At 48.6% G+C, this 24,099-nt stretch overlaps 1 protein-coding gene across 3 annotated transcripts in view; it reads right to left on the bottom strand.

Annotated features, from left to right (window-relative positions):
- Nucleotides 1–24,099, bottom strand: part of LOC144818516 (programmed cell death 1 ligand 2-like) — a 432,156-nt gene that overhangs the window by 113,783 nt on the left and 294,274 nt on the right. The window lies entirely within an intron of this gene.

Here is a 24,099-nt window from a genome sequence, read left to right as displayed (position 1 = left end):
ACCTGCGGCCCGGGTCTCCCAGGAGCTGAGGGGAGCCCCGAGGCCGCCAACCAAGAGCAGCGCGAGCCATTGACGGCCCGGTCCCGAGATGGGGGACCGGGGAAACAGGTAGCGGGCCGGGCGCATTGTGAAGGCGGGGCTCTCATGTGCTGAGAGAGCCCCGCAAAGCGCTACCACCGCCAAGAGGGAGACGCCGCGTCTGGAGACCCGGTGAGTGTGTTACCGGGGAGGAGGGGCGTCGGGGCACATTGCCGGTGCCCGCCCTGCCCCCCCCAGAGCGAGGCTCCTTGTGCTCAGAGGCCCGTGGGGCCTCATCTAATGCCGAGTCCCCCGAGAGGGACTCCGCCCGTTGTTCCGAGCCCGAGAGGCTCTTGGGCCCCTAATTTCCTTCGAGTCCCCCGAGAGGGACTCCACCCACTCCGTCTGTTGTTTCGAGCCCCGAGAGGCTCGTCGCCCAGTTGGCCAGATCGAGTCCCCAGAGGGGGGACTCCAGCAAATGCCCCCACCTTATTCACGAGCCCGGAGAGGCTCCAGCCTGCCATTTGCTTTGAGAGCCCAGAGAGGCTCAGGGCGCCAGTTCTTGCTCCAAGCCCAGGAGAGGCTCCCCCGCCCGGTGAGGCGACCTTCCTTCGTTCTGCGAGCCCGGAGAGGCTCTGAGGGGTGCCATATGTATTCCGAGCCCAGAGGGGCTGCATTGCTTCGTTTTGAGCCCTGAGAGGCTCAGGGGCATAATTGATATTCAGAGCCTAGTGAGGCTCTTGAGAGACAGTCAGTTGGGCAGAGCCTGCGAGGCTCCAGCGTTGGCCCATTATTGATGATTCAGCTGCCCAGCACTTTGTGGGCAGCTGCTACGTTTAGGCCCTGACTTTGGGACACACGGCGTCCTAGCCCTAGAGAGGCCAGTTGTCCTAGGGACAGTCACAGGTGGTGACTAATGTCAGTTTGGCGCAATTGTTCATTTTGTTTACACCTCTGAATGTAATGTGATGCCTCATGTGTTTTCCCTCCTTACACCTCTGAATGAATGTTATGCATTGCATCATGTGTTATGTGCTTCCACCCCCACAGGTATTGTGATGTGTAGGTGGTTGTTTTCTCCCTAGTACAGGTGGTGCTAGTGAGGTCCTGGTTACCAATAATTACTGGTTGTGTGCTATTTTGTGCTACAGTGATTTACATTTAAAGTGCTATTTCTAAAAAGTGCTACTTCTGATTCCTGACAGTGGCCCTGTCTTGTAAATATCCCCTGTAAATTCTGCCCGTGCCTCTGGCACATTGTAAAGTGTGTGTTTTATCTAATGTGTTTTGGTGTAATACAAAGGCTATTTTTATATAACCTTGTGTGGAGTTTCCTTTGTGGTGGGCCTTTGGTTGTTGTTGCTGGGGTGCGTGCGCAAATACTTAGCCTACATCGCCTCCAAGTTTAGCCTTGCTGCTCGCGCCACGTTACCTAGAGGGTGAGTAGGGGTTATCTTGGCGTGTAACTCCCTTGCCCTGACTTGGGTGTGGTGGTCTCTGACTGACTTTGGCGAAAGCCCTGGCCAGCCGGGGATCCCATTTCCAACATTGGCGGCAAGCGGTGGGATAAGAATTTGTGTTTGCGTTGTACCTTAGTAGCAGCTGGCTGCACCACAAAACTCTGCATTTTAGATAAAAACATTTTGGGGATTATTGTATGGAGTTTGCTAAAAATGTCATTTCTGTGGAAATGTGTTTCTTGTGCACTTTGAGTTAGGTGTCCCTAGCTCGGGAGGGTAGATCATCCCCCTAAGTGCAGTGTGTTTTCTGGATTCACCAGAAGGGTGGGATCCAGTGGTGGCAGCATAAGTGTGTCCAGTGCATGTGTCCCCCGTCCCTGCCCTGGAGTTATGGTACCTGTGTCACGTGTGGTCAGGTTGAGAAATCAGGGGTGGTAGAAACTGCCTTACCAGTCTGGGGAGGGGTGTGTGTGGATGAATGGTGTGTGGCACTGGACGTGTTTGTGAGTTCTCTGGATGGGGAGCTTGCTGAATGCTAGTTTTGCTCAGATATTCAAGTCCTGTGTGTTGAACTTTTCCCAAGAACGTCTGCAGATAGTGGAGCCTGCTTTTTGATTTCTGTGGTCTGTTGAGAGACAGAATTTTGGAGTTGGTAATGTTCTGGGAGGAGAGAGGCATAGGGGATGGAGTGATTCCAAAAGGAGTGTCTGAGGTGTCTTCCAGCCCAGCGTGGTGGAAGAGGTTCAGTGTAGCCCAGCTAGGTCTCGGTGTAGGGGCTCACGTCCTGTCTCAAGAGGAGAAGGAGTGGGTGGGACTGCATGTCTCCAGGTGCCCGAAACCCAGTGTCAGGGCCTGGAGTGTTTCTGAAGGGAACATCAGGTCGGGGGCCTAGGCTGTACCAATAGGTCATTTGAGGAGGATCTTCCAGAGTGTCTGGAGAACGTGGAACCTCTGTAACCAGGGTTCCAGTAGTTCTGGTGTCTGGCAGTACCGCTCCAGTTGGGAGGGTGCAGAAGTCCAGATGGAGGGGTGCGAGGGGGATAGGTTCCCCAGTGGAAGAACCAGTGGGTCAGGGGCCAACCAGAAGGGTTGTGTCGCCAGTGAGTGACCATGGTGATGCCACTTCTGTCCTGAGTGTCAGGCAGACTTGTACACGACACATTAGTTGTGTCACCCTCAAGGAAGTCCTGGTGCGCCAGGCATCTGACCAAAGAGGTACGTCCCTTGGTTGGGGAGCCAGTAGCCGGTGTTTCCGGATCTGGACGTAAGGGCAACTGTATGTAGTGTCCTGAAGTTACAAGAGGGAACTCCTGCCTGAAGAGAAGGAACCAGGTAAGCTGTATGGGGTATTGACCTGCAGTGGTTGCCTTGCTGCTGAAGGAGGAGAGAAAGTCTTAGATTTTTGTTTCCAACTTGTAGAAGTCCTGGTGCGCCAGGCATCTAACCAAAGGGTAGCGTCCCTAGGTTGGGGAGCCAGGGTCAGGTGTTGCCTGTCCTGGACGGCAGGGCGACTGTAGCCAGTGTCCTGGCCGGTTTGTCTTCTAGGGGTACCCCTGTGAACACAGGTGGGGCTCATCTTAAGTGAAGAGACCCTGTGTTTCCCAGAAGGGGTGGTACAGGCCTAGCAGGGATCTTTAGGGTTCTTGGCTGAGTGTTGTGGTGCTACCCTGAGAGCAGGTGGGGCCTACCTTAAGTGGAGGGACCCTGTTCTACAGTGGGAGGGTGCGGAACTCTGGAAGGGGGTCAGAGGGAGTCTGACCCCGGTGCATCCGGTGAATTTGGATCCCAGGTGGGAGATTTGTGTTCTGGAGGGTGCTTCAGAAGTAGAGGTAGGGTGGGGCATTCTTGCCCGTGACCTCTGGTCAGCCTGAGGGTGCGGACCCTAGGTTGAAGGATCAGTGGTAGTTTGGAACTACGCTGAGAAAGGGAGTGGAGAATGGCTATTGTAGGCCAGGGGTTACTACCCCCACTCTGTGTATTGGCAAGGACCAGTGGTATCTAGGTGGCCTAGGGCCTGGTCCTAGCTGTGGACAGCTAAGGAGTACCAGTGGGGTAGCCTAGTTGGGCCTGTGTTTTTTTTAAGTATGTGCTTGTCTTATGGATCAATGTGGCATAGAACCGGAGGGTGTCCCTGCAGTGCGGGCCCGCGTCCGTGTTCTATCGCCCCAAGCAGGGAAGTCCATCACGGTGGTGATTGGTCTCCCCTGCGTTTTGGCTGGAAGGGGGTTGTGTTGGACTTGGGCCTTGTGGCAGGTTCACCCCTGAACTTTTTGCCTTGAAATTATAGTGATTTCTGGTCTTTGCGCACTTTGACACTGTGGCGCAGTGTAAAGTGCGTGCTCTCCCTGAGTGCGTGTGTGAGATTGGCCTGCCCTCCCATAGGAATGCATGGGGAATGTCTGTGTCCCTGGTAGTTCCTGATGCGTGAGGTGTGCATGGTCAAGTTTGGTATGTGTGAACTCGTGGGAGTGAATGCTGCGCAACGGTATGTGTGGCTTGTATGTGTCTAGTGGGGAAGGGCCACTTCTAGACATGGCTGTACGTGTGCTGTGAGGGTGCTGGCGTGTGATTGGCTGGAGCTGGCTGGGATGCCAGGCTCCAGGAAGTCTGTGTGGGTCTGCCCCGGTGGTGAGTGGGAGATTAGCATGAGTGATGTGTGGGAGGAGTGTACCTGTGTCCTGGATGGGCTGGGTTTTCCCCACACAATGCTGGCTCCGCCCCCCTGTGGTGTGACTGATGACCCTAGCTCTGCCTGTGAATAGAATGGGTGGTTGGGCCATCAACAGTACTCCCAGACCAGCTGCGACTGGTTCTGCCCCCACCCTGCACCTAAAGACAAAGAGAAAGGTGTATAAAAGAGGGGCTGTGACCCCATGAAAATGTTCTTGTTTGCTGCTTGAATCTTGCCAGGGGCGTGCTGCTGCTTGGGCTCAGGGATGGCTTGCCTCCCTGAGCCCTGCCCAGCCCCTGGACTTCTGATGACCACCTCCTGAAGGACTTTGTGGCTTTTTGTGCCTTCATAGCGCTGGGAGCGCTGTATTTTCCTTCCTAGCGCTTGGGAGCGCTTCCCATTGACCCCTGGTGCAGAGGAGCGGTATTCTGTGTGCCTAGCGCTGGGGGAGCGCTTTATTTGCCTTTTAGCGCTTGGAAGCGCTTGATGTCCTGCTAGCGCTTGGGAGCGCTATTGATCTCAGCCGGTGCCCACCCAGCGTTATTTGCCCCTGTTTATTACTTAAAACGAGCGAGTGCCCACCTCGCTGTTTATTTTAATCTCGAGGGTGCCACCCCTCTGAAATGCCCCTGAGATTCACCGCCGTGGCCCGAGCGCCGCAAAACAGGAAGTCAGGCACTGCAGTGCCTGATGCGGGGCGGGACTTCCGGTTTGCCGGAGGAAGTCCCGCCCGCCGCCGCGCTGTGATTGGCCAGCGCTGCCCCGAAGGAGAGAAGAAAAGTCTACCTGCGGCCCGGGTCTCCCAGGAGCTGAGGGGAGCCCCGGGGCCGCCAACCAAGAGCAGCGCGAGCCATTGACGGCCCGGTCCCGAGATGGGGGACCGGGGAAACAGGTAGCGGGCCGGGCGCATTGTGAAGGCGGGGCTCTCATGTGCTGAGAGAGCCCCGCAAAGCGCTACCACCGCCAAGAGGGAGACGCCGCGTCTGGAGACCCGGTGAGTGTGTTACCGGGGAGGAGGGGCGTCGGGGCACATTGCCGGTGCCCGCCCTGCCCCCCCCAGAGCGAGGCTCCTTGTGCTCAGAGGCCCGTGGGGCCTCATCTAATGCCGAGTCCCCCGAGAGGGACTCCGCCCGTTGTTCCGAGCCCGAGAGGCTCTTGGGCCCCTAATTTCCTTCGAGTCCCCCGAGAGGGACTCCACCCACTCCGTCTGTTGTTTCGAGCCCCGAGAGGCTCGTCGCCCAGTTGGCCAGATCGAGTCCCCAGAGGGGGGACTCCAGCAAATGCCCCCACCTTATTCACGAGCCCGGAGAGGCTCCAGCCTGCCATTTGCTTTGAGAGCCCAGAGAGGCTCAGGGCGCCAGTTCTTGCTCCAAGCCCAGGAGAGGCTCCCCCGCCCGGTGAGGCGACCTTCCTTCGTTCTGCGAGCCCGGAGAGGCTCTGAGGGGTGCCATATGTATTCCGAGCCCAGAGGGGCTGCATTGCTTCGTTTTGAGCCCTGAGAGGCTCAGGGGCATAATTGATATTCAGAGCCTAGTGAGGCTCTTGAGAGACAGTCAGTTGGGCAGAGCCTGCGAGGCTCCAGCGTTGGCCCATTATTGATGATTCAGCTGCCCAGCACTTTGTGGGCAGCTGCTACGTTTAGGCCCTGACTTTGGGACACACGGCGTCCTAGCCCTAGAGAGGCCAGTTGTCCTAGGGACAGTCACAGGTGGTGACTAATGTCAGTTTGGCGCAATTGTTCATTTTGTTTACACCTCTGAATGTAATGTGATGCCTCATGTGTTTTCCCTCCTTACACCTCTGAATGAATGTTATGCATTGCATCATGTGTTATGTGCTTCCACCCCCACAGGTATTGTGATGTGTAGGTGGTTGTTTTCTCCCTAGTACAGGTGGTGCTAGTGAGGTCCTGGTTACCAATAATTACTGGTTGTGTGCTATTTTGTGCTACAGTGATTTACATTTAAAGTGCTATTTCTAAAAAGTGCTACTTCTGATTCCTGACAGTGGCCCTGTCTTGTAAATATCCCCTGTAAATTCTGCCCGTGCCTCTGGCACATTGTAAAGTGTGTGTTTTATCTAATGTGTTTTGGTGTAATACAAAGGCTATTTTTATATAACCTTGTGTGGAGTTTCCTTTGTGGTGGGCCTTTGGTTGTTGTTGCTGGGGTGCGTGCGCAAATACTTAGCCTACATCGCCTCCAAGTTTAGCCTTGCTGCTCGCGCCACGTTACCTAGAGGGTGAGTAGGGGTTATCTTGGCGTGTAACTCCCTTGCCCTGACTTGGGTGTGGTGGTCTCTGACTGACTTTGGCGAAAGCCCTGGCCAGCCGGGGATCCCATTTCCAACAGGTTGTGACTCCCCCTGGTCCATAGGGTCTGTCCAGGCCTGAGCCTGGTCATCCTGATCATTGTCCGCAGGGTAACCATATTGTTCATCATAGTCATACCCCATCTCCTCATTAGAGCATGTGGGTGAGTAAGAAGTGTCCTGGCCATGGTACTGAACACTTTCAAAAAGGAAGAATCCCTTTTCTTTTTTTTTTTTGTGGAATTTTATATGATTCCAGAGGATTTTCCGACCTTATTTTCCTTTGATAAATAGTAAGTTTTCCGGTGTCGGCGCCGATGTGGAGCTTCGACTAATTATCATGGGGGGGCTCCTGGTACGGAACGTCCGATTGTAGAGGATGACTCAGTTTCCCAAGTGATACAGTTTGGGTTGTTCGATCCCAGTTTTCAGATCGATGGCTTTAGGCCATGCCGTTGGGGGCAGTCCGAATTTTATCGGCAGCTTCGGGGCCGGCGTCGATATTGGATCGACAGACTTCGCCTTGTCGTCGTGCTTCTGGCCGTGCGTCGACTTCGGTGCTTGTTGCGTCGGAGGTGCGCTCCGTTTCTTCGATTCGACCTGCTCCGTCGAGGTGCCTTTGGAAGTTGGCTCGAGGGCCTTGACGAGCTGTTGTTTTTCGACTCGGTGCCTCGGTTCCAGGTCCTTTCGAGACACGAGTCCCTTGTTTGTGTCGCTGTCCGTCGACGCCGACCTCGTCGGTTCGACGTGCTTGGCTTTAACGACGGCCTTTAGCGCACCAATCTTCGGCTCGACACCCTTTGTGGAGGACCTCGCAGGGTCGTCGACACTTTTCTTCGACGTTGATGCCGAGGTGTTTGCACTCTTAGATCCGAAGGCTGTCTTCAGCAGTTTCGGTTTCGTTTTAGCCTCGATAGCTTTCAGTTTCGCTTTCTGTAGGGCGACCGATGGCTCGTGTGAGATATTCTTAGCTGGGCCGAGACGCGGGGCTATGGAATGTTTGTCGTGATCTTGGCTAAGGCCTTTTGGCGATGCCTCGACCGGAGCCTTTGAAATTTTTTGAGTGTCTTGTTTGGGCCGAGTGCCCACTGCTGGGCCTGGTTCATCACTCGAGTCGTCATCGACGGCTCCAATGGGGGACACGTCGTCCCTTACCTCATCGACGTTTTCATCTTCATCGACGTGTTCTTCGTCATCTTCATAGTAGTTGGAGTCGTGCTCCGAACCTGGATCCGACGGCTGTTCTGGATCCTCAGTCTCGACGACCTCATCGTCGTCTTCGTCGAAGATATTCATCGGGTCTGGCGCTGGCTTCGTCATTGTTTGTCTCGCTGAACGTTGGAGCCTAAGCGTCTTCTTCGACCGGAACCGAGCACAAGCTAGACAGCTGTCTTCGTTGTGGTCTAGTGATAAGCACTTGTTGCACACCGATGTGCGGGTATTTTGAGTTACAAAGGGGGCATCGTTTGAACGGGCTCTGTTCCATCGACGATCGGGCCTCTGGTGTCGAAAAGGCCACGCGGCTCTCTTCGACGTCCTGCTTCGAAAGAAACTGGAACAAGAACTCGGCACCGATCGAAAGAACAATACCGACGTCCCCGAAGGCCTTTTGGCCCTGTAGAAAAGTTTCCGAACTTGAGTAAAGAAAAGTACATCCGAATCCAATGGCAGAAAAAAACAATCTGAGGATGGAGAGGATGCCCATGCGCACTGTAGTCCAGGGGAGGAGCCACCTATCTCGTGATACTTCGAAGACTCTTCCAGGACAACAATGTGCAATCATCCGGACCCAACACTAGGCGGCGATTTATGCACAAGATGTGAATTCAGCAGCCCACATGCCTCGAACATAGGACTTATTGCTTATAAGGCAGTATGCGTGGTTTCTAACCCCTTCGTGTTCATGATGGAATGGTTGCGTCATGAGCACCAGTGCTCTTGTGCTCATAACAGAACCATTCTGTCATGTGCACAGGTACACAAAATCCCTCTGCTGCATGCATGGCAAGCTGACATCTTACATTGAAAATGAAACTGAAACTCAGTTTGTTTATTTGTTTTGGTGCTCATGGGGATATCTCAGCCCCTCGAGCACTGAATTACATGGGGGAGGTATCGTTGGAAAGGGGAGAATCTACTGGATCCCTGCTTGGGTATCACCCCAGGGGGCGATATCCAAGCAGAGATCCACCCAATAGGCACCAGGGAAGGGGGGAGTGGCCCCTTGGCTCTCCCCATAACAAAGTGGCATATTCAGACTTTCTGCCCCCCTTGGGGGGTAGTGGCCAGTGGCCCCTGAAAGCACCCTAGAAGCTTCCCAGGTCATGAGTGGGGGCTGCCCAGAACGGGCATGCCATTGCCCCCATCCCCCCCCCCCCCCAAAAAAAAGGCAAAAGTCTTTCGGCCCGCCAGAGCGCAGATTGGGGTAATAGCCCCTTATCTGCCCCCCGGGGGGAGCAGAAAGCCCACTAGGCACCAGGTTTTTTTTCCTCCAACGTTCAGGTGTGGGGGCTGCCCAGAATGGGCATGCCAATACCCCACCCACCCCCCAAAAATGCCACAGTCTGTCTGTCCCCCTAGGAGGCAGATGGGGGCAGTAGCCCCTGATCTACCCCTGGAGGAGGGGGAGAAAGCCCACTAGGCAACAGGGAATATGATTTTTTTGTGAGAAGAGCGGCCACCAGAACTGGGGTAGGGATAGAAAACTGTTCACAGGGGAAGAAAGGTTGAAGAGACAATGTAGTGTTATTTGCAATATGGCACACAGGAAATGCTGCAAATAGTTGGTAGCGTTACCTCTGGAAACCTTTACCCCATTGGTTACAGAGGAGAGGAGTTAACCCCAAACACAGGCTTGTGCTAGCCATAAAAGTGGCACCCACAGTACCATCCTCAGAACACTACTGGACCCGTGGAAGATCAAAAGAGGACTGAACATTCTGTCTGAGACCTGAGAAGAGCTTAGGAGATCAGACCTGCTCTCTATTTTTACCCAAGTCAAAGAGATGGACTCCAAGGTTCATATGGCTGACCTTCTGATAAAGCTACAGAGACACAACAACCTACAAGCTGTATTTCATGAAACTGCACAGCTGGACCTGTCCTGGACCCTGCTGGGGGGTCATGGCCCCAATTGTTGTTTATGAGGTCCTGAAAACCTGGCTTGTGTCAAAGTGTACTCCTCCTAAGATCCTGAAAAACCTGGGGGCACATTTATGAAATAATTACCCAGCACAGCAAGTCACATTGCGGCACTGCATGATAGAGAAAGGGCAGGAATGTGCTTGTTAGACCTGGTACCATTGGCGTGAGTTTCCCTTCCATTTTTCACTGATTACCTACTCTGGTGCTGATATGTTTTTGCTGGTTAGATGCTTTGGGCACTGTGCCACTGCTATTTAGTGCCAAAGTGGAAGTGCTCCCTATGTTAAATTGCTGTATTGATCAGTGACTCCATGATTGGGTTATTAGATTTACTTGTCAGACCCTAGTACAGTGCACCATGTGTGCCCAGGGCCTGTACATCAAATGCTGCTGGTGGGTTTGCAGCACTGATTGTGCCACCCACAGAAGCATGTTGTAAAGTGTGTCTCAGGCCTGCCAGTGCAGAGCCTTTGTGCAGTCTAGTGCTGCCATGTGGACTTGGCAAGTGCACCCACTTGGCCATCCTAAACCTTCCCTTTTCTACATTTTAGTCACCCCTAAGGTTGGCCCTTGGGCAGGGTGCATTGTATGTAAATGGTAGGTCATGCCCTGGTGTGTGTGGCAGGACCTAATAGTGAATTACTGCCTATTTTGTTTTTCACTATTGCAAGGCTACCTGTCTCCATAGGCCAGATTGGGCAGTATGATTATACCATCTTATAATCCTAACTGACCCAGGGAAAATGGTAGAAATTCAAATTTAGTATGCCTGAGCTCAGAATGATAAAATACATCTGCTAGTAAAGTTGGTTTTAACATTCTGTGTTTGAAAATACCACTTTTAGAAAGTAGGTATTTTCTTGCCTAACCATCCAGCCTGCCTCTGCTAGCTTGTGTATTGTATATCTGGTTTGTGAGTGACAGGGGCTGGGGTGGCTCCAGGAGACAGGGTGAGTCAGCCCAAGGCTGAATAGACCTATCTGCATGTATATCAGTGGGCGGAGAAGCACCTGGGCCTGAATAGGACTGTGCCTGCCTTCCACACTGCTGGCTCCATCTCCTGAGATGTGTCTGATGACACTGGCCCACCCTGCCAAAGGAAATAAGGAGTCCTGTAAGCAAAGTGCTCCAGGACTGCACAGAACTGGTTTGGACTAGGTACATGCCCCTCTGCCTTCAGACGACAAAGGATTTTGCAGTATAAATATTGGGTCCCAGACGCCAAAACTTTAGATCACTTCTGGAACAACAAGACAACAAGACAAACCTCTGCCAAGGAGAAGAACCAAGGAAGCTGTAGGAGTTGGACTGTCCCCCTACCAGTGTGCTGTGTTGCTGGGTTGGCCAACAGTGGTGTCTTCAGTGCCAAGAAGAGGAGAAGGAACTTTCAAAGAACGTTTCATCATCTTGCAGAATATTACTCCAAGGGCTAGAACTTGTACTTGCTCCCTGCAGAAGTCTCAGGGACAAAAGACTTTACCACCAGCTCCTCTCTGAATTTCCTTGCTGGGAATTCTGTCTGCAGAAGCCTGCGTGTCGCTGGGAGCTGGAAGCGCGACTCAACGAGAAGAAGCGTGTCGCAGATGTTGCCGTCGAATTGCCGGAGAAGTGTGTTGCCACCGCAGAGGTCGCCGCCGCATCACCAGAGCAGCATGCCTTCATCAAAGCTGTTACCCAACGCATCATCGGAGAGATGTGCCGCTGCCACAGAGGTCGCCGTTGCATCACCGGAGAAGCGTGTTGCAGGGCCTGTCGCGGCTCCAAAGCTACAGAGTTCTTATACCACCCACGGAGGTCCTTGTAACAGAAACGGGCCCTGTGCCACGAGGGGTGTCGGAGCTTCATGTCAGTGTGATGGCCAACGACCGTGAATTCGGTACTGTTACGGATTGCCGAGCCCACCATCATTGCTCACTGTGTGTGGATTAATTGGTGCTTCCTTTCCGGATACTCTTGGTGGGAACTGTCTACGGGACGAAACCGCGTTTTCCCCCTATTCGCCACCTTTTTCACGATCGCAGAGACAACGACGTCGGGAGCTCATGGCGGTGAGGGAAATCGTCGATGTCGATGGAGTTCCCAGTGACTCTAAAACTTTGCCTCGCCTCGGAAGGAACTTTACTGAACTATTTCTGCATTTTGACTATCCTGCGGAGGCGACAGTCTGTCCGGAAGGGGCTTGCATGGCTGATCGGAAGGGTCAAGGATGAGACTGATTGTTGGGGCTTGGCACCGTGGGCTTGCTGAAGTGGGATTCGCTACCATTGCGTTTACGGGAGGTCGGGTGGTGTTTACTGTTTCCCCTGTTTCGTTTTATATCGCTTCTTAATAGAGTTGTAGGTTTTATCCTGGGGGATTCTTGGTTCTGGCGAGGGGGAGAGGGGACCGGGGGCCTGTACCGAGGTTTCCTCCTCCACTTTTTCTACTTTTAGTACCTAGTTAGATGGGGCGACAGGCACACTGCTAGTTGGGGACAGGCGCAAGCTATATGCAGGGGTGCAGGGTGGGGAGAGGGGTGTTCGTCTTGTTAGTGTTTGTAGTTTTTATGTTTGAAATCCTTCAGTATCCTGATATAGGTGGTCTTATTGAGGCGCAAATTGGTGTTTTGGGTGGATGGGTTCTGGTGGGGGTATTATTAGCATAAATTAGCCAACTGTAGCGTCATCTGTTATTGTATTCGGGATGCGGCTGTAGTCTCAAACCTTCTTACTGCTGCCCCCCCCCCCCCTTCTACTCTGGACTGCTGTTCAATGTTTATCCTGTTTCCTGGGGAGGTGGGGTTGGTGGTTGGCATTTGTTTGATTATCCTGAATGTCATACGGCCGCATACCCGATGTAGCTTGTGAGTAGGCTTTATTGATAGTCCTCCGTCCATTACGCCTTGTATGTATATTTCTTATCCTTTCATTCCGCGATGTAAGATACCTGTTATTGGTTTTTCTATGTTTTTCTCAATAAAAAGATGTTTAAAAAAAAAAAAGCTACAGAGTTCGCCGCCCGGCCGCCGGGCGTGCATGCATCATCTTCACGTTGTCACATCGAGGGCGCCATCTTATCGCATTGCTTCGGATTGTCGCATCGCGGCGCTATCTTGTGGCAACGGAACACAGTACGAGAATCAATGCATCACCTCCTCTCCGGTAAGGACCAAGACCCATCCCCTACTCTGCGCAAGCTTTGAGACGCGACGCATCATCTCCCCCGAAGCAAGGAACGGAGGCATCTCCATCCCAGCGAACCTTTTGTTTGTTTTGCGTTACGCATCCAGGTACTTTTGTGAGAACTGTGTCACATTTATCATCAACTTGAACTAAGTTACTTCTACCATCTTTAAATCTATTTTGAGTACAGTATTGTGGGTTTTTTGTTGTTTGTGGTCTTGTGTTAAGTCTACATAAAGAATACTTATTTTTATAAAACCTGTGTTGCGTCCATCTGTAGTGTTTTCACTGTATTACTGTATGTTTTCACAAATGCTTAACACACTGCCTTTGAGATAAGCCTGTCTGCTTGTGCCAAGCTACCAAGGGGGTGAGCAGGGGTTATTCAGTAGTGTAATCCCCTTTTCCTGACTTAAAAGCAAGGGTCCCTATATTTGGTCAAAGGTGTATACCATTGCCAACTAGAGACCCCCAGTTTTAACAATATACGGGCATTCCTGTCATTTCCCAGCGCTCACGCACAATGTGCTCCCTAGTACCAATGCAGGCGGAGAAATATTTCTCCTTGTTACACCTCACCTGGGGATGAATAGCATTTTGACGCATTCACTGATGGTAAGTCTGGGGATGCACCAAAATGGGTAGATGTTTAGGAACACCCACTCTACACCCATGGAACGCCTCCCTTGGGTAGAGTAACACAACACAGCGATTTGTGCTGCACTGCGGTATTCTTGATTTATTAATCAAGAGTTATTAAGCAACGTAAGGCCACGTAAGGTGGTTTTGTGTGGCTTGATAAATCAAACAAGAGCTTCGCCACTATCCAAGCGGCATGTAGCGAAGCACTGGGTTGAACCTGAGGTGCCCTTCATACATAAATGGGGTTGGAGGTTGAACCTCTATTCAGCAGCAGAAAAATAGACCTACTGCAGCAGATCCTGTCTGTTTTACAAGATCTGGGGCTGGTGGAGGGCCTATAATGGGCTGGAGTGTACAGAGGGTAGCCCCGGTACAACACTGACTGCTGATCAGACCTAATCCGAGTGAGGGGTGTTTTGCCATGCTTTGTAAGTGCTGTTCTGTATCCACTTTTTGTCTTTGTGCCTTGAAACATGTACTGTGTTCTACAAATGACACTGTGTACCTTGCAATGAGTATTTATTGATAATAGCACATGTTGCGTGTGATTATATTGCTTACACTGGTTTAAGCATTAACATAAAAAACATATTTGAAAAAATAAGAGTTATGTTGCTCTTGTGCCGACTGCGTGGTGCAAGGGAGATGCACCTCTTCCATAAATATGCCTCCTGGTATGTAGAAACCTTTTGACTCCAAAAACCTCCAGGGGAACCCAGTCAAAACAGCCAAGCCGATCCATAGAAAATGTGCTGCTGCTATACTGAAGATTCCGGTTTCACCCCCTCTGAGCTTCTCTGCAGCAGCAAATACAATTCAGTGAGATCTCATGGAGAAGATAACCACACTCATGTAGCACTCTTTGACTACGGCCTGCAGTCTTGCCTTGTTGATGGAATCAGAGGTCCAAAAAGTGAGTAAGTCCTAATGTACAAATCTTCACTGGACGGGGTGACAAAAGAATCCAGCATGTGAGGGACCTTCACTGGACATGATATTCAAATTTCTCCCAACTCAGAGCTTTCTGCCAAAAGTCAACAGCTTCAACGAGACCTCTTCCAGCAACTACCCGATGTTGTGGAGCCCTCTTTTGGCCACAGCTTGCTGCCACACCCCACTGAGGATTGTTAACGTCCGTGACAGATATACAGGTATTAAGGGTGATTTATATGTTTGCAGCATGTAAACTCCGTCGCAACAGCGACAAAGTATACATACTTCCAACATGAAGATCTGTGCACCCCATTTAAAATTGGATGGACCTGCAATTTGAACATAGTTGAGACTTCTCTGTTTCCACCATGGCCAAACTTCTCTGGGGCTGTGGGGGGTACCTATGGTACCCCCTTGCGTTTCAATATACAACGTGGCAGGCACGGCGCGGTGCCTGTCACTTGTGCATTGATATGCATGACGGGCTTTCAGCACCGCCCCACGGGACCCCCGCCCTTATGGCAGGCCGTCCCTTTTCACCTCAGGATGGCGGGCGGAAAAAGTCCGCCCGCCATCCTAATGTGCCCCTATGTGTTCTGTCTAAAGCTAGAAGTGGCCTTCTACATGTGCTTGAAAACACCAACCAAGCCTAAGTCTGACTATCCATGAGAGTCAAATTAGAACACTGGGGGGCATATTATCAAGGGGGTTTATCTCCGCTTTTTTGGCTTTAAAAGCCAAGAAAGCGGAGATAAAATTATCTCCCTATTACCAAGCTGTCGCTAACACCAGTTAGTGACAGCTAATAGGAGATAGCGACCATCTTGGGCCCCGCTTTGCATGTCAGTGATATTTATCACTAATGACATGCAAAGTGGGCGTGCCAAGATGTTAGCGACTGGAAACAGTCGCTAACATCGCTATCTCCTATTACCAACTTTTGGAGATATTCGCGCTAAGCGCGAATATCTCCAAAAGCTAACACCTGCCCTGAGCAGTTCTTCACCATGTTATCCAATGGGAGGTGGATAACATGGCTAAGAGCATTTGCTCGATAATGCATGAATATCGCTGACTTTTCAGTGATATTCATGCATTGCGGCCGTTTTTTATCGCATTTGCGATAAACCTTGCTAATAGCAAGGTTTATCTGCGATAAAAATCGCCGATGTGCGGCGATAATTTTTGTCTCTAAACAAGTTAGAGACAAAAATTATCGCTAGTTGTTGGTAATATGCCCCTCGGTAATTTTAATATCACCAGGATGGGTCAGACAGCTTTTCAGTGTGATATGAACTATAACTTTCTTAAAGGAAAATCAATTGTCTTGCAGTGAGGGGATGCAATGGATCGATGGGCTTGGGAACTGGAGGTTCTTTACGAAATCAAAATCTTAATAGTTGTCAAAATCTGACCTGACACTCTGACACAGTATTTTTCAAAGTCAGGCCGGGAGAAGGGGGCACCCATTTATCAATGTTCGTGCATTATTCACCTTTGCAGCAGCACTTGTGAAGGTCTGCTTTTATTTAATTCTCGAAATTGTGTTGTTACTGGAAAAGATGTCTCATAAATTAAGGAAGTGCTCGGTTACGAGGCTGACAGATTGATTTTCCTCCCAGTGGCTGGTCACTACTGGCAAGTGAGGGCCAACCAACAGAAGGCTCAGCAATCGCTAATGGCAAACTTTCTTAGAGAAGAGCACAGAGCTCGCAATGCTGCTGCTTATACGGTGGCATTGAACACTGTGCTGCTCAGCACTGTATTATTTTGATTTGTGGGTGCCCCTAAGCACTTGCTTGGTGCGCGTGACCCCAGCTAAGGGTCTCTTCATTGAGCAGGTGTCAGTACTACCGCAGTACAGTTATGCTGTTTTTTATACACAAGTGTGTTTACACTGGGTGCGGGGTGTGGAGGGGCTGGGCCGGGGACTGGATGTGGTCATCAGACCTCACAAATTTGAGAAAGCAGGAAGGTGTCAACCACTCCGAGCCTCAGAGAACCCCCCCAGCCCCCAGTAGATGGTTCAGGCTCGCTCGATGCGCTCGCTCGCCACAGGCAAGTACGACAATTGTTTTGCGCCACACCACTTTCAAATGTCGCCATCCGCCACTGCTTGGCGCCTAGGTTTTTTTATGCTAGTTTGAACCTTAAACTTTAAAAATCCATATCTCCAGTTCCCCTTACTGGATTTTTGTTGTTCTGGTGGCCTGCTGTTTATTACAATTTAATATAGTTTTCTGAATTGGTTTCGGATTTTTCTTGCATTCTGCTTGACTTTGCTACTGCATAAATACTTTACACACTGCCTTTAAGTTGATCCTGTCTACTCTGTTCCATAGGTACCAAGAGGTTGCGCTCAGATCAATTTAGTGACTTTAGTAATTCAGCTTAATAAGTATTGTGGTTATTGTTTATGGTGGGTTACCACCCCCAGCTAGTATCCCCAATTGCTTACAGTAACCATTTCTGCTATTGCACTGTGGGCAATCTATTCAGCCAAAACGATAGGCTTGTAGTAGACACCTTTGGGCATTTCATTGCTGTTATGTATTAATTTCTGTTGGAAATGGTCCTTTCGGCAGGGTCACCCCCAAACTTGTTCCCTTCCTTCTCCCCTTTTGTTGAATTTATTTTTGTTTGGCTTTAGGACTCTGAGTGCTTTACAACTGCTAACCAGTGCTAAAGTGCATATGCTCTCTGCTTTATTCATGGTAACATTGGTTTATCCACAATTGGCATATTTTATTTATTTATAAGTCCCTAGTAAAGTGCAGTACATGTGTCCGGGGTCTGTAAATCAAATGGCCCTAGTGGGCTTACAGCACTGATTCTGCCACCCACTTAAATATCCCTAAACACATGTCTCAGGCCTGCCACTGCACAGCCTGTGTGTGCAGTTTTAAACTGTCATGTCGGGCTAGCAAGTTCACCTACTGCCAAGCCCACCAAACTTTCCTTTTTATTACATACTAGCAGCCCGCCCCGGCGTTGCCCGGGGGCAGAAGGGGGCTGCATTTTGAGCATTTGTTTAGTCCCGGCCGGGCCCCCCGCCTGCCTTCCCGCCCGCCCGCCCGCCCCGACATTGCTTATACCGCTGCCAGCCCGCCCCGGCGTTGCCCGGGGGCATGAGGGGGCTGGGGGCTGCATTTTGAGCATTTGTTTAGTCCCGGCCGGGCCGCCCGCCCGCCCCGACATTGCTTAAACCGCTGCCCGCCCGTCTGCCTCCCGCCCGCCTCCCGTCTCCCGCCTCTGCCTTACCTCAGCCGCGCTCCTGACTTAGCCCGCACTCCCGGGCCCCCGCCCGCCCCGACATTGCCCGGACCGCCTCCCGCCTCGCCTTACCTGAGCCGCCGAGCCACTCCTCGCCGCACGTCACTCCTCGCCGCACGTTGCCGCTCGTGACCGCTCCTCCCGGCCTGTCGTCATCACGCAGGTGTAGGTCGCAGTCAGCGCTACGTCGCGGCCGGCGCTTGTTTTAGGGGACTACTTTGTTTTTAAACTTTATTTTTTTAATTTACGTTTACTTTTCATTTTATGCAGCCTATGTCCATCTGCACGCCCTGAGAATTACAACAATGTATTGGGTGTGTGGATTGGAGCTGTGGTTCCCGAGTTTACCTTGCCAAAAGGTTTCTGTTCTCTCTTTATAATAGTAGTATAGATAGGTCACCCCTAAGGTAGACCCTGGACATCCTATGGGCAGGGTGCAGTGTATCTAAAAGGTAGGACATGTACTTTTAAATGTTATGTGTCCTGGTAGTGAAATACTCTTAAATTCGTTTTTCACTACTGCAAGACCTAGTTCTCCTATAAGATAACATTGGGATTGCTTTATTACGTTTTATAAGTGTATTATCCAATTTGGAAAAAGATGGGACCTCCAAATTTGGTCTTTGGAATCATAATTTAAAAACACATCTTATTTTTAAATTATAATTCTGAAAATGCCACTTTTAGAAAGTTTTCCTACTGTAATAATTTGGTGCCTTCTTCCTGCCTCTAGAATAAAAGTCTGGGGAGGGTGACAGCTGGCTTCCTGCATTCCCTCTAGTAAGCCACACACAAAAGAAGGGTAGGTGTGACTGAGGTGCCATCTGAATGCTGATGGATCATCCTCAGCAGGATGGGAGGGAGGGACTGACACCTACACCTAAAAGGGCTATGTCCTGTCCCCACACAGAGGATTGCATACCCTTTGTAGTGAGTCTGGAGTCAGGGCAGGAAAAAAAAGGACTCAGTGCACGTCAAAGCATCTCTTTGAAGTCTCCTCCAATTCAAAGGCCCCACTGGGTAGAAGTACCGGACATCTGGCAACACTAAATCAGAACACTTCTGGAACTAAGGACATTCTACCAGGACTAGAAGGACTGCTGTGTTGCTGGTGGTTCTTCCACTCTGCTGAACTGTTTTGCTGTGTTGGCCTGCTGCCTCTTGCCTGGGAGTGAGAAGAGCTGGGTCTGCATCGCTACATCCCAGAGCCAAAGTATCTCCAAGGGCTTGTTGGTTTGCCTCCTGTTTTCTGAAATCTCACGGATATCTAAGACTACTTTCTTTATCCTGCAATCAGCACCTGGACTCGGTCTTCTGTGAGTCCTGTTCTGCCAAGTGGTGCCAATCCAGTCCAAAGCCCTTGGAAGTGAGTATCAAGTACTGCAACTAATAAAATCCATGCATAAACAGCATTGTGCTGATTGGAACCTGTGCATTACCCTCAATACCGCCACAGCACTGCTTTTGCACAAACCATAGCCACCGCATTGCCAACTGCGTGATGCATATTCCGCTGTTTCCAACACATCTCCATCTTTGCACAGCTCAGCACCAATGTATTGATTTGTGCTGCTTGCATCGCTTACAGCCCAGCGGTTCGACAACGACACATCACCATGATGATCATCACATCTTGACTCTCATAGCATTTTTGACTTTGCACCTACATTAGAGGGATCAACAGCGACGCATCCAAAGTACTGTTCAGCGGGCCAAGGCTGGTCGCTGTACCATACCCAGGCTCTATGGTAGTCGGCCTAAAATTTGGGATTTGCCCTGGTCAAGCGAGATTAGATAGCCCTGGTTGGAGCGATCTGTTTGCTAAACACTAGAGAAACACTTATTCTTTAAAAAATCTCTCTTGACTTCTACTTATTTGACATTTGTCGTTTTGGTCTTGTTTGGTTGATAAAAAATAGAAGCCATTTTTTTAAACTGGTGTGGAGTCTTTTTATGGTGTTTTAACTCTGTTACTGTTTGAAGAGTTGTACAAATACTTTACACATTGTCTCTTAAGTTAAGCCCGACTGCTCTGTACCAAGCTACCAGAGGGTGAGCACTGGTTGATTTAAAGTGTGTTATTAACTTACCCTAACTAGGATTGTGGTTCCTGCTTGGACAGGGTGCAAACCTGTTCCACAAAAAAGGTTTCCTTTGGACAGTATTGTAGCAAATAGGAACCATATGTTTTATATATTGCATTCAATCTAAGTCTCACTCATTCGGCTAAACACCATACATACACAGGAAGTATGACCATATATCCCCGACAGATAATCTGGACACCATAGTTTATAAAAAAGTACAAATCTATTTATTGGTCAAAAACTCAGCGTACACAGTTTTAAAAAACAGTATTTCTCCGTGTGTCATAGCCAGGACGATACCATGCAGGGGAGTGCAGCCGTTGAAACCCTAATTATAAAAGGGAATTTGGAATTTGGTATCGAAGAAGGCAGAAGTGGAATCTGCAACCACGGTTCTTATTGAAAATATCTGTAAATAATAACCATGCCAGAGATCAATAAGCCTCTGGTTTAGATCAAGTAGTACCAACAAAATTCTCATCTACCAAAGGGGGTATGAAGATACTCTATATACCCCTCATCTGGAAATTCAATAGGAAGTAGGAGGCAACTGCCCCACACACTTGTGAATTATATGTTCAGTGCAACCGGAGTGGCTTTCCTCGCCAACAATAGGTGTTTTTAACAGATCCAGTATAAATCTATTGTCAATGAAAGTTGCAATCCTTGTCTTGATAAAGATGGTGTTATAAGATATCCATCGAAACGCGTCGATGCTCTTTTGGGAACATCACAATCCGTGAAGTGGCTGAGGCCAATAAGTATCTAGCAAATAGAAAAGTACCAGGGTCCAGCCTGTGAAACTGTCTAATCATGGATGTGTGCTACTTAAATGACTCATTGCTTTTGTCTATGATATGTACTCTCTTTTTTAACTTGACTGTTGTTTTTAAAAGTGTAGTAAATATCTGTGACATTAGAATTCACAATAGATTTAGGTGATTCACAATGCTATGGATTATGTTAACCGTTGTTTTTTAAAACTGTGTACTCTATGAGTTTTTACCCAATAAATAGATTTGTACTTTTTTATAAACTAAGGTGTCCAGATTATCTGTCAGGATATATGGTCATATTTCCCGTGTATGTATGGTGTTTAGCCGAATGAGTGAGACTTAGATCTAATGCAATATATAAAACATATGGTTCCTATTTGCTACAATACTGTCCAAAGGAAACCTTTTTTGTGATACAACTGTATAGTACCCTAGTCCTTTGGCTTGAAGGGGTTCCTCTTATTTTTCTGCATACATGTGCCAACCAGAAAAAACTGTGCCAGCCAGAAAAACAATTTCTAACAATTTCATTTTGATTTTATGCCACTTTGGGCCAGATGTACGATGGTTTTTAACTTGCGCAAAGGGTTTTAGACCCATTTGCGCCTGCTAAAAACCTTGGGCCCATGTACAAACCCTTTTTTGCGACTCGCTATTAGGAAGGGGCGTTTCCTTCCTAATAGCGACTCATGAGCCATATATTAATGTTTTGCGACCGCAATCGTGGTTGCAAAATACTCGCAAATTACCACCTACTTCAAGTAGGTGGTAATGCAATAACAAATGGGAAGGAGTCCCCAGGGGACCCCTTCCCCTTTGCAAATGCATGCAAAAACATTTTGTAAGGCAGGCAGTGGTCCCAGGGACCACTGAATGCCCTTGAAAAATGAAACAAAAACGTTTCATTCATATTTTTTTTAATGCATCCTGTTTTCCTTTAAGGTCTAAGTTTGTCCCTTACCCATCATTATTTGTGGAGCCACCTAAACCTTTCCAGTAGTAGCCTCCATAATTACGTTTATTTTATTTGTCCTTATCAGCCTCTTTTATTTCTAGGCCCATTTGTTTCTTAGCCAAATATTCATAAAGGTCTGTATTTTTGCTGCGTGCTATTCAGCTTTCGTTCTGCACTTCCACCTCTTACTTCTGTTGCTGTGTTTTTTTGGAGGAAGTCCTTGACTTTTCCTTGGAGCGATTACATACCTTCATGGCATGTTCCAATTTGGATACTCTCTTCTCCTTCAAATTAGCATCAATTCAGTACCTGACTATTTTATTCAAGCAACTAATGATTGTCTCATCTAGTTCCTAGCTTTAACGGTGTCAGGCACTGTTACTACTACTGCATTTGTTCTAGCTGAAGAGATTCCTTCTTATCAGTACACTATAGTGTTTTTTTATGTACGACAGTGAACGTATCTACTTTGGAGTGATAACTATCCAGTTGTCCTCATCTATTACCATTATGCTATTTGTGGGCTCTCAACTTTATGTAACATCTTTCCACCTGACCTGGGTGGAGGCCCCTACTTCTAGCTTTATATATGGAGCCATGTCTGATGCCCTTCCTGGTGTTTCTTCAATGTGCCCATTCTCATAGCTACTTTGATGATCCAGAGACTTTTCCCCTATCCATTTCTCCAAAGCCATTGCCCCATGATCAGATTACCTTGTTACCACTACAGATACCGTTTGCATTGCCTGATATCGGGGTTGTCCTCAACTGCACTTGGAAGGACCAACAGGAACAGCACAGACACACATACGCACTAACGGACTATGCTACAACAAATGAAGCAATAACAAAAGACTGAACTAAGGTACCAGGCAGATACTACCATGGCTGAAGATTAAAAAGCCAACAATCCATAACTCTGTTAGCGCTAAGTTTTGTGAGTTGGGTACCATGAACTGAATGGGTCCAGAGAGGAACACGGTAAGGAACAGAAACTCCAAGTGCAGCAGATTACTTAACTTTTTAGCAGCTTGCAATAGGTCAATTCAGGATCATATTTACAGAAAACCTGCTTCACACACTGGCCGAAGGAAGAACCGTACTCCACATCCCATAGTCGGAAACGAATGCATTATTATTATTATAATAATAATAAATAATCACTAATTTTTACATCTTCTGCGGTTTCTATGTAGAGTAAATAACAGATGTTGCTATTACCCATTATGTTAACATTTAGTTTACTGATCTCAGAAGAATGGAAGGCTGAGTAAGCTTTTCTAGGATTGAAAATCCTGACTTGAAGCTCATAGCAGATGTCAGCGGAAAGCATACACTCACTGAGTCATCTTACCACCCTGATGAAGCCACAAACTCCCCAAAATGTAAGCTTCACCTTTATGGAGCCTAACTCCATAACTCTGTTAGCACTAGTTTGTGCGAGTGGGGTAGAATTAACTGAATGGGTCCAGAGAGGAAGACAATAAGGAACAGAAACTCTAAAGGCAGCAGATTGCTTAACTTTTTAGCAGATTGTAATAAATAAGTCAATTCAGGATCATATTTACAGAAAACCTGCTTTACACACTGGCCGAAGTAAGAAGCCTGACTCCAAATCCCATTCTCGGAAAGTATTTCATTATTATTATTATTATTATCATTGCAATATAATAACCACTTGTTTTTATATCTTCTGTGGTTTCTATGTAATGTAAATAACAGATGTTACTATTACCCAATATGTTAATACTCAATTTACTGAGCACAGAAGAATGAAATGCTGAGTCAGCTTTTATAGAATTGGAAAATCATGACTTGCAGATCACAGCAAATTTCAGAGGAAAGCATACACTCACTGAGTCATCTTAACAACCTGATGAAGCCAAAAACTCCCGAAAATGTAATCTTAACTTTGATAGAGCCTTGACTCACATTAAAAAGTGAACGACTCCATAATTCCTTTAGCACTAGTTTGTGCTAGTGGGGTAGAATGGAATTAATGGGTTCCAAGAGGGACACAGTTAGGAACAGAAACTATAAAGGGAGCAGATTACTTAACTTCTTAACAGCTTGCAATAGGTCAATTCAGGATCACATTTTCTGAAAACCTGCCTCACACACTGGCCGAAGTAAGAAGCCTGACTCCAAATCCCATACTCTGAAAGGATTTAATTACTATTATTATTATTACTAGCAGCCCGTCCCGACGTTGTCCGGGAGCAATTAGGCTTCAGGGCCCCCGCCCGGCCCTACGTCCCCCGGAGCGTTCCTCCATATATTGCAGTATTATACCTCTATGTTTACTTTGTACGCTTTTGTAACCTGCACATGTCACTTTTTCCTCCTGTAATGCAGTATTATACCTCTCTTTACTTTGTACGCTTTTGTAACCTGCACACGTCACTTTTTCCTCCTGTAATGCACTGCTTGGCTCACTTTTGTAATGCACCGTTTGCTTGCTTACTTTGTACGCTTTTGTAACCTGCACACATCACTTTTTCCTCCTGTAATGCACCGTTTGGCTCACTTTTGTAATGCATCGTTTGCTTCCTCTTGTATTTTGTTGGCTCACGATTGTCATTTTTGCTTGATTTAATGTAACGTTTGCTTACTTTGTACGCTTTTGTAACCTGCACACGTCACTTTTTCCTCCTGTAATGCACCGTTTG

The sequence above is a fragment of the Lissotriton helveticus genome, chromosome 2_1 (assembly GCF_964261635.1).
Source record: "Lissotriton helveticus chromosome 2_1, aLisHel1.1, whole genome shotgun sequence".
NCBI lineage: Eukaryota > Metazoa > Chordata > Amphibia > Caudata > Salamandridae > Lissotriton > Lissotriton helveticus.
This window is presented reverse-complemented; position numbering and strand designations above follow the sequence as displayed.